At 51.2% G+C, this 13,136-nt stretch overlaps 1 protein-coding gene across 1 annotated transcript in view; it reads right to left on the reverse strand.

Moving 5' to 3' along the window:
- Window positions 1–6,863, reverse strand: part of LOC104339375 (LIM and senescent cell antigen-like-containing domain protein 1) — a 72,823-nt gene extending 65,960 nt beyond the window's left edge. The window contains exon 1 of the mRNA XM_075425720.1: window positions 6,839–6,863. The gene's annotated coding sequence lies outside the window, so the exon portion shown is untranslated. The remainder of the gene's footprint in view (window positions 1–6,838) is intronic.
- Window positions 6,864–13,136: the final 6,273 nt, after the last annotated feature.

Consider the following 13,136-nt stretch of genomic DNA (forward strand, 5'->3'; position numbering starts at 1 on the left):
TTATCAGCACATTTCCCTCAGCTTTTCTGACAGCAATATACATATCCTTGTAACCAGAGAAGTATGGGAAACTCTGGAAACATCCAACTGTGTACAAACATTTAAAGCTCAGATACCCTAATACAAAACAAGTACCTCTCTGAAACAAACATCTCCAGATGTTTTAACATATTTTTATATAGAGAGATATATATACATAAGATGTGACTCAGGCAAGGAAAGCCAAAAGAATGTTCTCATTTCCTGAGGCTGACTAACAAAAAAGAAAAAAACGTGAATGAAGGAACAAAGATTTCGGAAGTCAGCTTTTTCTTAACAGCAGCAGCTTTAAAATAATCTGCTTTGATTCCTTTTTCATATGGTCAGAATATTGCTTCTCCCTTGCAACTGCATTTACTTATAAAAGGACAAAAACTTGGTTTTCTGGGATGTTTAAAAGTACTACAGAAATGTTGCACTTGAGAGGTTCCTGCCCTTCTCCTTTCAGCCCTGGTGAAGCCCACTGGCAGCTCCTGGCAAAACCCCTTTCCCACAGCAGCTTGCGAAAAACAAGCAAGCAGCCACGTGCGCCGTGGCTGTCCTGCAGCTGCGTCCCTGTACAGTGGGACTTCGCCGGTGAGACCTCACAGGCACCGCTCTCGCTCCACTTTTTTTCTCCACAGTACAAGTGGGTACGAATAGCATCCAATTCCTCTGGGACCTGAAAGCAATGGGTGGAGAACACCCCTGGGCACCTTCAGATCACGAAGTCGTGTGAAGCCAACAAATGTTAGGCAGACTTAAACAGGCATGGATGTGTCGGTGTTGTCCGTGCCTTTCCAGCCACAACCTACGTGTTGTCATGGGGATGGCGTGTGGGGTCTCCTTCCTCCAAATCCTCTGAAGGTGAACTTCTGCAAACTAGTTCTGTGACAACTATGACAAAGCCATTGCTGGGGTGGTTTCCCTTCAGGCAGGGCTGCAGGAGGAGACAACAAGCTGCGGAAAGAACACACTGAAGCGTGATTTCAACAGCTGCAAGAAAAATAGGCAGGTGATGCTCCTTGAACAACCTGCAGGCAGGCACCCTCTCCCAGTGCAACAGAGTATGGACGTGCCCCTGCCCGACACCACACCCACAGGCTGTCCCCAGCCCCAGTCCAGACCGCCAGCAAACACTGCTCCCTCCTTCTTTGGGTCCAAAACCTCCTCACAGGACCCCACCTTTAACACCGCTCTCCAAGGCCACGGCTACACAACCCGAGCACAAATCTGTGCTTCTGCGAAATGGGCACTTCCACCTTTCCCACGTCCCTTCCCCGACATCGCCACCACTCACAAGATCAAGGAACTGATCCAGATCAAGACAAACTCAGTTTTAAATCTATATATCTACCAATCTCTCTCGCCATGGGTTTTCAGCTGGCTCAGGTCCCCGGTGCTGGCACGAGAGACATTGGGGGACGGGAGCGTGCGGGTCACCCCAGTCAGCTGCAGGGCAGCCGGCATGCTTAACTGAAATGTCTCTGTAGCTGCCGCCTGCGGGAAGAGCAGCTGCTCTGGCACGGCCCAGGGACAGTCTGTCCGGCTTTGTGACATCGGCCAGAGCCGGGCCTGGGAGACAACCGCTGCCAGGTGAATCTCAGCCCACTTACCAGCAGATCCCAGCAAAAATAAATGACTTAATCCAGCATAAACATTGGTCTCTCTGCCACAGAACACGAGCCTGTCCTGCTACCAACGCAGTTCAGATTCAGAATGCTTTTCAGAAGCTTTTTAGAACACTGTTCATCTGCTGAAATACACGCCTATCTGTAAGCATCTCCCCGCAACGAAGGATTCACCAAAACCAGAAGGTTTTGCAAGCGGAGGCCGCTGCGCTGATGGAGCCCTGGCTCCGCAGGGCTGCCTTCCCCCGGCAGCGATGGCTGGCAGCCCGCGCCGTGCCGCCCCGCCTGCCAAGCTGTATTTTTCATTCCCAAATCAGAGGTGGAGCGTGCCAGGAGACACTGGGGGAGGACTCGGGGATGCTGTGGTTCCGGAAGGCGAGGGGCGGACAGCCGGTCCCTCGCCCCCCATCGCCCAGCCCCAGCAGGGTTGGCCCAGACCCCGCAAAGGTCCTTGCAAAGCGCCAAGGTCCCCTTTCCCCCTCCCAGGGCGGATCTGAAACTATTCCTCTGTGCGGTTTTCTCTCCCCACATCAATCCCACAGCTGTTGCACGTCAGCGTGGGCTCTGGACGGGTGCCACTCTGCCATGTTGTTGCCTCCCAAATATTTGCTGGCGTTACTGTATCGCTTTGCTGTGGTCTTTCCCAGTGCCCCCAACAACTACACCAGAACAATATATGAATACAGAAAACCCTTACAACTCTGAGGGCACCAGCTTCCCTGCACTGCTCAGGCCACCCAAGAAACATTCATAAAGTCATTACGCTGCTTTACTTTCTCAGATTATCCACCCCAAGTCCCCACCCATGATGCGAGCAATAAACCCCAAGGTTTTACTCTACTGTTCCCACCAGTTTAGGCTTTATGCAATCAACAGCCTGTACACCAGTGTGTTATCAGTTCTTCAAACTATCTAATGCAAGCAGTGATTGGAACCACCCTAAAGCACCAGATGACTTAGGAGTCACTTCCTTATCAAATTCTGTAGAAGTGGCTGGCGGGTTTTTTTAATGAGTTTAAAAGTGATGAAAAAAATAGGATGATCAAAGCTGGAATTCAAGGACTTCTTATTTAAAATATAAGGAAAAACAATTAATATGAGAAATAAGAGCGTAAAACCTCATCCTGGGTGCTGGCCTTGTTGTAACACTATTTTTCCTGCATCCTAGGATACTCCAGACTGTGCCATTTTTGCACAGCAACGTGGTTTCAGGCTGCAGGCAGGAGGTCCACTTTGCCCATAAACTGTTCTGCATAAAGGGTTATTAGGGTACACAAAACCAGACAAGGAAATTACAGGATCTTCAAGACTTTTTTTTGTTTTCCTTCTATCTGCTTAAAAATTGTAAGTAAGCATTTTCATAAAGACTTACACACTGCAGGAAGCGAAACGCTGAAGTAATTACAAAGGAGTTTCCTAATTTGAAGAAAAGTATTAACCCCAGGCCACGGTCCTCTGCTGTGTTTTCTCTAATTGTCAGACTGAATTGGGACGTTCCCATCCTCTCACCCTTTCTGCCTCAACACCAGCTTTTCTGCGCAGAGCCGTGAGGGTGACGTGCGCTGTAACACAGCACTAAAACAACGACAGCAGGCCACGGATGCGGCTGCTCGATTCATGCTATGGACAGCTTATAAGGGAAGGCTCTGGCTATCAGAACGTGACTGTCAGTTTGATTTTCCTTGTCATCAGCACCTGCCATCACGGAGAGACCTGGCGTGAATAATTTCCCTGCCAACTATAGAGCTGCTTTTAGCACAGCTAATAGTTAAAGCTTCCCTAGATTGAAAAGTAATAAGAAACTGCATTATGCTACGGAGTAAAAAAAAACCTTAGAGCGGGCTTTGGAGGAGGACGAAAGACAGACGACTCAGGATGTCTAACCTAACACACTCAGCACAAAGCCGCAACTGCAGGAGCTGAAAAGCCTGCCTTAAGTGCTTCAATAATAAATATTTTATTGCGATTTGAAAAGGAGTTTGTTAACTATGCAAACCACCCTTCATATAGTGCGGTCCATTAACAGTTCCCCTGCAGTAACTGTACGGAGCCAGTTCCCAGATCAAGACCTGTGCATTACCACTGAGATCGAACTGCAGCGTCACATTCAGCTTCTTACTTACGGAGTAAGTCCCCTATCAAAGCCAGTAACACTATGCAGTGCCCACATTTTTGAGCTTCACAGCCTACAGCGGAACAAGAGCTGCAAATCCAGTGCGTCTATCCTAGTTTTTCAAATGCAGTTACGCCCTGAATAAAGAGGAGCTTGCTTTGTTCAGCATTGTCCTGCATGCTGGCCTGCATTCACTGCTGCAAAGAAAAACTTGGTCTGAGCTGGGAAAGTACAAAAGCTTAGGATAATAATGGTTCTGAACTGCAAGCTAATGTTTTTCTCCAAACCACATAAGAAACTTCTTCCAACGATAACACACCAAGATGAGCTCAGCATCGCCAGCTGGAGAAGCTGCCCACAAAACGCGGAGGGCATGCGTAGAGCAAGCAGGCGTTGGGACGAAGCAGACATCAGCCCCGAGCAGCACACCCAGAACCACTCACCAGCCCCCACCTAGCCCCAGGGCGCATGGCACATCCCTCCCTGCCCACAGCCCTCTTCTCCGGGGCAGGGTCTGCTCTCCCGGCGCCATGCCGAGTGAGATGGCTGTGCCTCCAGTGACGGGCATTCAGGTCACAGCGCCGGCCTGCAAGTTCCTTTAATTTCAAAGCAACAGCCGTGGCAGCGACTCGAGTTCGAAAAGCCCCCATAAAGTGGAGCGGGGGAAGCTTAAAAGAAGAGTATTTCTTCGGGCAAAGCCAAACCCCACGCGCGTACCTGCTGACCACATGTCTGCTGCCCTTCTGCGTGCCGAATCTGGAAAGACATCTCAAGTCATTCTTTCCTTTTTTGCCTTCTTCCCCAAAACTCAGATTATTTGAACTCTCTAAAAAAGAGCAAAAAGTCAAGATCCGAAATCCCTTGGGAGTTTCAGCCTGCAGAAGCCTTTGAGATCACCTCATATTTTGTTAAAAAGAAGTTTCAAATGAAACATTTGCATTTACAGTGTTTTTTCCCCCCAAAGAATCAAAACAAGAAAACGCACCGATTTCAAATTTCCTCTCCTCGCATTTTACCAAACCGAAATGTATTTTACACGAACCTTGCCCTTTCGTATTGTTTTGACCTCAATGGACCAGAACGATCTCGGGAAAACCCCCTCAGCCAGAAGCGCTGCAAGGGGCTCTCAGCCTCTCCCCGCCGTGCTGCCCTGCCAGCCACACTTCTGCCAGAATCCACTGCCCGGCACCCTCGCCTCCCTAACCCCGGCACGGCACAGCCCCTTGCCCTCCATACGACGATTCACCCCAAAAAACGGGGAGAAGAGAGGCACAGAGGGGACCGGCCAAGTCAGGCAAGTGGCCCCATGCCCAGCCCTCACTGAGCGAGCGGTTCATGTTCAGGCTGACTCTCGGGTGCGGGAGGATTTGCTGGGCCGGGAGGCGGCAGGGCTCATCCCTGCTGCCGGGGAATGACGCTTGAGCTGCCCGCCGTGCCCTGGGATGGGGGCTGTGCTGCTGCGGCCGCTGCCCTGGAAGTGCCGGGCACCCGGCTGCCTGCTGTGGGATGCTCTGCATGCGTTTTGTGCTGAAGGAGCTCTCCCCCAGACCCCTGCGAGCGAGGTGGGCTCCCACGAAGAGCGCTCTGCCTACTTCATCTCAGCAAGCTTCTGCAAGCGCCGGCTCTCCTCTGACTTTGTCCCAGAATTTCTCGCCGTGCCAGGGGTGTAGCCTAGTTCACATCCCGGGAAGCGTGTCCCAGCAGGGCAGCGGGCCTGCTCCCTGGAAACTCCAGCAGAACTGGCGCCAAGCATGTAATTGCTCTGCTCACCCGGAGAGGCAGGCTCCAGGCCGGAGCCGGAGCCCCGGCGCAGGGCTGAGCGATGCACAGACCCTCGCAGTAGCGAGAGACGGAGGCTTGCAGCACCAGCACTGACAGCTCCGGCGCTTTCGGGAATGCAGAGAGAAACCTGGCCTGGGTGCACCCACCACCCGCTGAGAAAGCAAGCGGCTTTTGGAACAACTCAAGAATTCTACAATGCTTTGGGTTGGAAGGGACCTCTAGGGGTCATCTAGCCCAACCCCCCTGCAGTAAGCATGGACATCTTCACCCAGACCAGGTTGCTCAGAGCCCCGTCCAGCCTGGCCTTGAATGTTTGCAGGGATGGGGCATCCACCACCTCTCTGGGCAACTTGTTCCAGTGTTTCACCACCCTCATCGTGAAAAATTTCTTCTTTATATCCAGTTACCTTAACACTCACGGGCATCTGAACCGTGCCACCTTCTCCTTCAGGTGGCTGCACAGCAGCTGGAGCCACAGCTGGCCAAGGCTGGCGAGGTCCTGCCTCCTCCCATCCCCTGCCACGGGGACATCGGGGTGCTGACCCCGGGCGCGGAGCTGGCCCAGGCACAGGGTCCCACCACGGCAGCCCCGACCGGACCCGGCCCGGCTCCGCCGCCGCCCCAGCTTCTCCCCAGCTTCCCCCAGCAATCCGCCGCGGACACCGGGCGCGGGGAAGACGGGGCGGCCGCCGGCCCGGCTGAAGCCTGCGTCCGCGCCTTTCCCTCCCCTGGAGCTCGCACCGGCGCGGCGTGCACCGAGCGCTCCAGCGAGGGAGGTTCCTTCCCAAGGAACCGCCACGGCGGGCGAGGCTCCGACCCGCCGGGAGACCGGATCGGCGCCCGCCGCCCCGCGCCCCAACCCCGGTAACCTTCCCCCCGAGACGCGGCCACTCCGGAGAGGCGGGACACGCGCGGAACGGCGCCCGTCTCGCCGAGCACCGCGCTTTCGGCAGAGAGCAGGGGGCCTCCGCCGTGCCCGCCGCTGCCGGAGGGACGGGCAGAGCTCCCCGCGACGCGGAAGCCCCGCGGGGAGAGGCGGAGGCGCGGCCGCGGGCCCCCAGTACCCCCCCCCCCCCGTCCCCGGCGGGACCCCGCACCCGCCCGAGGGGCCACCCCAGCGCGGTTCCCACCCGCCGGGGCCGCCTCCCGCCGCCCTCCGCCCCGCACGGCGCTGGGGGACGCGGAGGGGGGGGGAATGCAAGCGAGCGGGCAGCGGCCGGTGACAGCGGCCCGGCCGCGCCGAGACAAAGCGCCGCCCTCGGGACGGGGCGGGCGGCCCCCGCGCCTCTCCTACCTGTTGCAGGTCACCCCCGCCGCCGCCGCCGCCGCCGCCGCCGCCGCCGCCACCCCCAGCATCCCTCCGCCGGCCGCTGCCCCGCCGCGCCCGCCGACCGCCCGCCGCCGGGAGGAGCCACGCCGGGAGGCGGTAATGGCGATGGGCGGCCGCGCCGGCGGCACCCGCCCGCCGCCGGGGGGCGCCCTCCGCCCGCGCCGCCGCCGCTGCCGGGCCGGGCGCCGCAGGCAGGCCCCTCCCCGCCGCGGGCAGCGCGCGCAGCCCCGCCCTCCCCTCTCGTCCCTCACGTCCGCGGGGTTGGGCTGGGCGCCGCGTGGCTCCCGCCTCGCCCGGTAACGGCCGGGAGGTGCCCGCGGGCCGAGGGGCGGGCGGTCCCGCTCACGTTGGGTGAGCGCTGGCCGGGGCCAGGTTCCGTTCCTACCCAGCGCTCCTGAGGGGCGTAACGGCGCTGGCGGCGGCCGCGCGAGAGAAGGGCGGCAGCTCGCGCGGGCCCCGCCGCCCTGCCCAGGCAGCCGGCGGGAGCGGGTGAGCGGGTGAGAAGCGGCCTCCGGCCGAGCTACGCGAGGCTCAGAGACTTGCGAACGGAAAGAGCGTTATCGAAAAAGCAGGGCGGCTGAGCTGCCTGCGGGGATGTGACGGATGCCAGCCCACTGCCATCCTTCACATCAGGGCGAGGAAGTGGCGCGGTCGAGTGAAGGACGCAGCTGCTCGGCTGTCGGGGTCGGGGAAGCTGCTGCGTGGCAGCGCGCTCAGGGGAGATGTTAAGCCGGGGAAAATCGGTATAGGCAGGTACGGGTGAGCAGGCATCAGAAAGGGTAGTTCGAGCTGCCTGCACATAGAGTGCATCTACTTCGGTATCCATGAGGACCGGGAGAAGAATGTAAACTTTCAGGAATACAGCTCACAAGTAATACTTGATTGACGTGCCCCAAGCACGGTTCTGGACAGAACTACAGCTGTAAAGACACGGAGGCATCAGACTGTTGGCTTTTTGATTGTTTGTTGGCTCATTGGCACAGTTTGGTTTTGTCTGCCAAGTTTAGGAATCCAAACATAGCAAAATTTTAGCCTCACGGGGACTACGTTTCTGTACAAAGAGGGAAATGTGTATGTAAGCGTATGTGTATGGCTGGAAAAGGGAAGGGATGGTATGCCAGAAGAGGGGGAGGTGATCCTTCCCCTCCCCTCAGCACTGGTGAGGCCTCGCCTGGAGAGCTGGGTCCAGTTCTGGGCTCCCCAGCAGAAGTGAGACATAGCCATACTGGAGAGAGTGCAATGAATGGCCACTAAAACAATGAAGGGACTGGAGCGTTTCTCTTGTGGCGAGAGGCTGAGAGAGCTGGGACTGTTCAGCCTGGAGAAGAGCAGGCTCAGGGGGATCTCATCAATGTGTATAAATGCCTGAAAAGAGAGGGGACAAAAAGAATAGTGCCAGGCTCTTTTCAGTGGTGCCCAGTGACAGGACCAGAGCAATAGGCCGAACCTGAAGCACAGGAGGTTGCCTCTAAACATCAGCAAACACTTTTTTACTGTGAGGGTGACCAAGCACTGGCACAGGTTGCCGAGGGACGTTCTACAGCCTCTGACCTTAGAGATATTCAAAAGCTGTGTGGACATGGTCCTGAGCAACTGGCTCTCAGTGGCCCTGCTTGAGCTGGGAGGTTGGACAAGATGACCTCCAGAGCTGCCTGCTGACCTCAACCACTCTGTGATTCTGTTAAAAAACGAAATAGACCCCCCCACTTACCCCCCCAAAAAAACCCACCTCAACCCAAAACACCCACTCATTTTAATGAGTCTGTTATGTAGATAAATAAGGAAGCTCTGCTAAGTATTCATGCTGTGCCAGGTCAGTTGAAGGTAATAGTACCGTTTTGTTTTTTTCTAATCAACACTGGGCAGCGTGCCATTACTTGCAGGCAGCTTCGTGAATGCCTTTAATTAGCCTGTTTGTCTGCAAGTATTTCGGGGTCTCTGCCACTGCCCGTCCTCCTGGGGAGCTGTACGAGGCACTCGACCCTGGCTGCTGAGCCCAGCCGAGGAGCAGCACCTCTGACCAGCGCAGCCCCAGATGGGGGGAGGCGGCTGGGCGGACGTGCAACTACCAGGGCAGCTAATTCCGGGACAGTAAACCCTGGAAATAATTAACAGGCAGGGCCTGCCAACAAGCGCAGCCGTTACGGTCCTTCCTTTAGAGAGCACAGTAATAGATTTAATGGCAAGTGAATTGCACCCTGTGCAGTTTTCCGGTGCTTTTAAAGGCGACATCCCTAGAGCCTAGTGCTTTAGCAATATAATCTCAAAGTAGCAAAGGCATTCATAAAGAGTGGGAGAGCCTCCACCAAACATGTACGTATGCCAAACGCTAAGTACTAGCAGCTTTTGGAAACTCCGTAGCAATAGAAAAACAGGAATTCAGTTTCACAAATTGCCTCCCTAGGCTCTCTGATGTTTGCAGCCAGTTTGTGCCTTGGCTTTGGGGTCCAATTTAACTTTTTGTTGTGTCTTGCTGCGCAACAGACATAGCCATTCTTAGTTGTTATTAATTCTCCATTACATAGTATTAGAGCATGCTGGCACTCTAAATAACTTGTAAAATTCAGTCCAGAATACTGATGCAAAGAATTTAATAGGATTCAAACAGATACTGCAAACTCAGAAGGAGAAAAGGTCACTCCATCCGGTCCAGTATAATGACAGGCTACGACCATTTTCTTCCTGTGCAGTTTTTTAAAAAATATGGTGATCTGCCTACTTATTTCTGCTTACAAACCTATCACGAAATTAAACATTCTACTGCTAATGTAATTGGCAGCAGGAGGAGAAGTGCCATTATCCCCAGCAGACAAGTGGGGAAACAGAGACAGAGAAATTGAAATTAAATGCACAAAGGAAGCATGTGGAAAAGCAGGGACTTCGAACTCCATGTCTCCAGACCAGCATATTAATCACAGAATTAATGTCTCTGGTTTTTTTTCCCCCCTTCCATCTCTCCCTGCTATACTAGACTAAAAAGTTTTAAGTAGACATATGCTTTTGATGTTCTGTTTCCAGAGCACTTTAAGTCTTCCACCACTGTTGAAATGCCAACATACAGGACCGTGGCTGGCAGTGGTAGAAGTGAAAGTGTTTGCTGAAAGAATTTGACTGCCTGTCTCTGTGATCACAAGTATCAGCATCTTTACACCAAGTTCATTTTCATTTCCAGAAAGTGTTTTACAATTTTGCCCCAGTGATATAAAGAGACTTGAATAAGTAACTTCCACCTGTAGTATTTGCTTTAGCTTTTGCTTTCTCCCAGAACTTCACGCAACGGCAGATAGTAGACTCTTCCTCATGTTGTTATTGACTCCGAGTGCCTGTTAACACTGCAGCCCCGTGGTTGTTTAATATAATGAATAGATTTAAACTGTAAACTCTGTCAGTGTTCTTCATGTCATACCTTCAAAGCTACGAAGTTAAAGCAACAGCAAAGGAAACTTTGATCATTTAAGTGTGAGTAATTTTTGAACGCAGGGTGTCCCGCTAAACATTCCTGGCAAAACTGTTAATGACTTCACAAGTAACAAATTATTTAGGTTTCACATTCTTGCTCAGCATTAGTAACTTCACAACTGAACTGTAGAAATAAGTTTTGACCACTATTTGATCTCCATAAAAAAAAAAAAAATCTTTGCTGTTTTTAAAAATAGTATATAGTTTACTCAGAATACTAACAGACTTATTTTAGTGATCATTCTGATGTCCTTGTAAAAGCAAAGTCACATTTCTGCATCATGCCTTTTAGACGTGCCTAGTATATTTGGCTTCACCGTTTCCTGGAAGATGCAAGGAGATTGATCTATAAAAGTTATATCCCTGTTCTTGCACAATCTCAAAACCCCGCAAAGTGGATCATTAAAATTCCCTATTTAGCAGCATAAATTTCTGCTTCATGACAAGGTCAGTAATTGGACATACACACTAACGGCTAAAGAAAAAGCTTATGTGGCAGTACCACAAAACAGGTGCTTTAAAAAGTAACTTAATGACTTTGGACCATTATGGTATTATTCTCACATTTTTATTTAAGCTTGTGCGCCACTTGCATATAATAGGACATATGCATACGTATGGAAATTTATCCAAAGCAATGTTTATTGTTAGTGATGCTCTAAAAAAAGTTCAAAACTGAAAGCTGTCTACATCAATAAAGCTATAAAAAGAGTTAATTTACAACACTGTCATCCCTTCTGTTTATCAGACTATGCTCATGATGCTCTGCCTATCACAAAAAATAAAGCACTCCCTGAGCCACCCCAAATTCCTAACCCGCCCATCAGAAATAGTTTTTCAAAGACATCACTGTTCAACCGCAGCACGTAGGGAACAAATCTGATGGCAAATCCTGCTGACAAACCCCGTCCTTCTCTACCGCATATGGACCATATTTTAGGACAAGCATCCCCAGCTATTGCAAGATCAGTGGAATCACCATTGGTTAAAAAAATAAAATCATTGCTCAATGACAACAATTTGATGTCAGTTAAAATTACCTGTTTATGATTTTCTGTGGTTATTTGGATGTTTTTGCTAATGCCAGTAGTCTGAGGTCCTCCAAAGAGAGGCGCAGAAGTCAGTCAAATACCTTGAGATAACTAGAGGGAAAACAAACAAGCTCCTACCTGAAGTAACTGAAGTTTGTAATTTTTCTATTTTAAGCTTTTTGTCACTGCAGTTTCCATCCTTCACACAATGTTACAAAACCTATCCTTAGCTTTCCTGCGTTTTCTGAAAATCCTCCTCCTGCAAGAAAAGCATCATCTGCCCACCATCTCCCACCGCTCTGCAAACAACTGGCTTCACCCCCTTCCAAGAGGAGGGCTGGTGGAGAACGTTGGGCTACGGCCAGAGAGCCACCACGTCAACCGCAAGAGTTTTACTCCCTCCAGCTGCCTCTCGCTCCACTCTTCCAGAGGCTGCAGCTGTCCTCTGCCCGTGGGGCGGAGCGACCACCCATCCGTCCTGCAGAACCTGTCAGCTTCGCCCGGACTGCTGCAGCCGCAGGTTTAAGCAAATGGCGTGACTGCTCGCGAGAGGAACGCTAACTACTCTATATACAAATATTTAGATGCTAAAAGCCAAAAATTACGCGATTTGCCTTCTCCCTTGCCAAAAGTAATGCTGAGCATCAGCAACGTAACTCCGCAAGGGGGAATAACGACAGTAAAACAGTACTTGGGTAAACGCTTTTTTCTGGAGTTCTATAGCAATTTCCATGGTTTTTACTTTTGAGATGTGCTGCATGCTGCAAAGGGCAAGAGATCCAAGAACTAAAATGTATCTCTGCTCCGGAAACCGTCCGAGTGTTCTCAAAACAAGCTTTAATTCTCAAGTGATTAAGCCTCCAGATGAAACAATAAAACCTCTTTAAATCCTTTAGTCATATACAGCTGCTTTCCAATGTCTATCAATCTAAAACACTTTCAAAAGCCATTATAAGAGGACTGGGACTGTGCCCATGCCCAAAATAGCACGGTGGTTTTTACACTGATTACCTTTACCTTGGACTCTTAAGAAGCCCAGAGGCATTCACCTGACAGGAGGAAGAATAAGTGATTCGCTAATACCAAACTGGATCGAGTTGCTGGATCAGTGACTGATGTGCATTTTTCCACTTTGTTTTACTACCCTCAGTCTGCATTATTCAGTCCAGCCTTGATCCTCAGAATGAGCCAGAGGAACACAGGATGGGAAGGAATCTCCTGAACCCAAGACACACCTTCTCATTCTTGCAAGACAGTATGATAAATTTTAGATCAAATTCAGTTTGAAAAGCAGCCATATTATTGTTTCTTTTCCCCTACGCATATATATGTTCACGTGAAAGCTGTTAGAAGTTGACTTTAAATATCAGGCTTGCTTTTTTGACTGTTTTACATCCATTTGTTATGTCAACTTCTTTCGCACCTTATGATCCCCTCTCCAACCACACATTTGTGTAATAAGCATAGCCTAACAAAAAATGGATGGCAAGAAGATAAACACACCAAGCAAAACCAAACCAACCACCCACCCACCTCTTCATGCATACAGCATCTAATTTTTGCACTATGACAACTGTGCAGATACATAAAAATTATTACAGGGAATTAGGGAAGAGGTAATTCTGTCCATTTCAAAGCTGAGTGCTGTTTGGAAGGAGTGCTGATTTATAAGGTGGCTAGTACTTAAAATAAAAATACTGAGTGCAATCCTTCTAACAAGAACATCAATACCTTCTGCATCCCTCCTCTCCTTCATGTCAGATATTGTCAGA

This window comes from Opisthocomus hoazin, chromosome 1 (genome assembly GCF_030867145.1).
Source record: "Opisthocomus hoazin isolate bOpiHoa1 chromosome 1, bOpiHoa1.hap1, whole genome shotgun sequence".
In the NCBI taxonomy this organism is placed as follows: Eukaryota; Metazoa; Chordata; class Aves; order Opisthocomiformes; family Opisthocomidae; genus Opisthocomus; species Opisthocomus hoazin.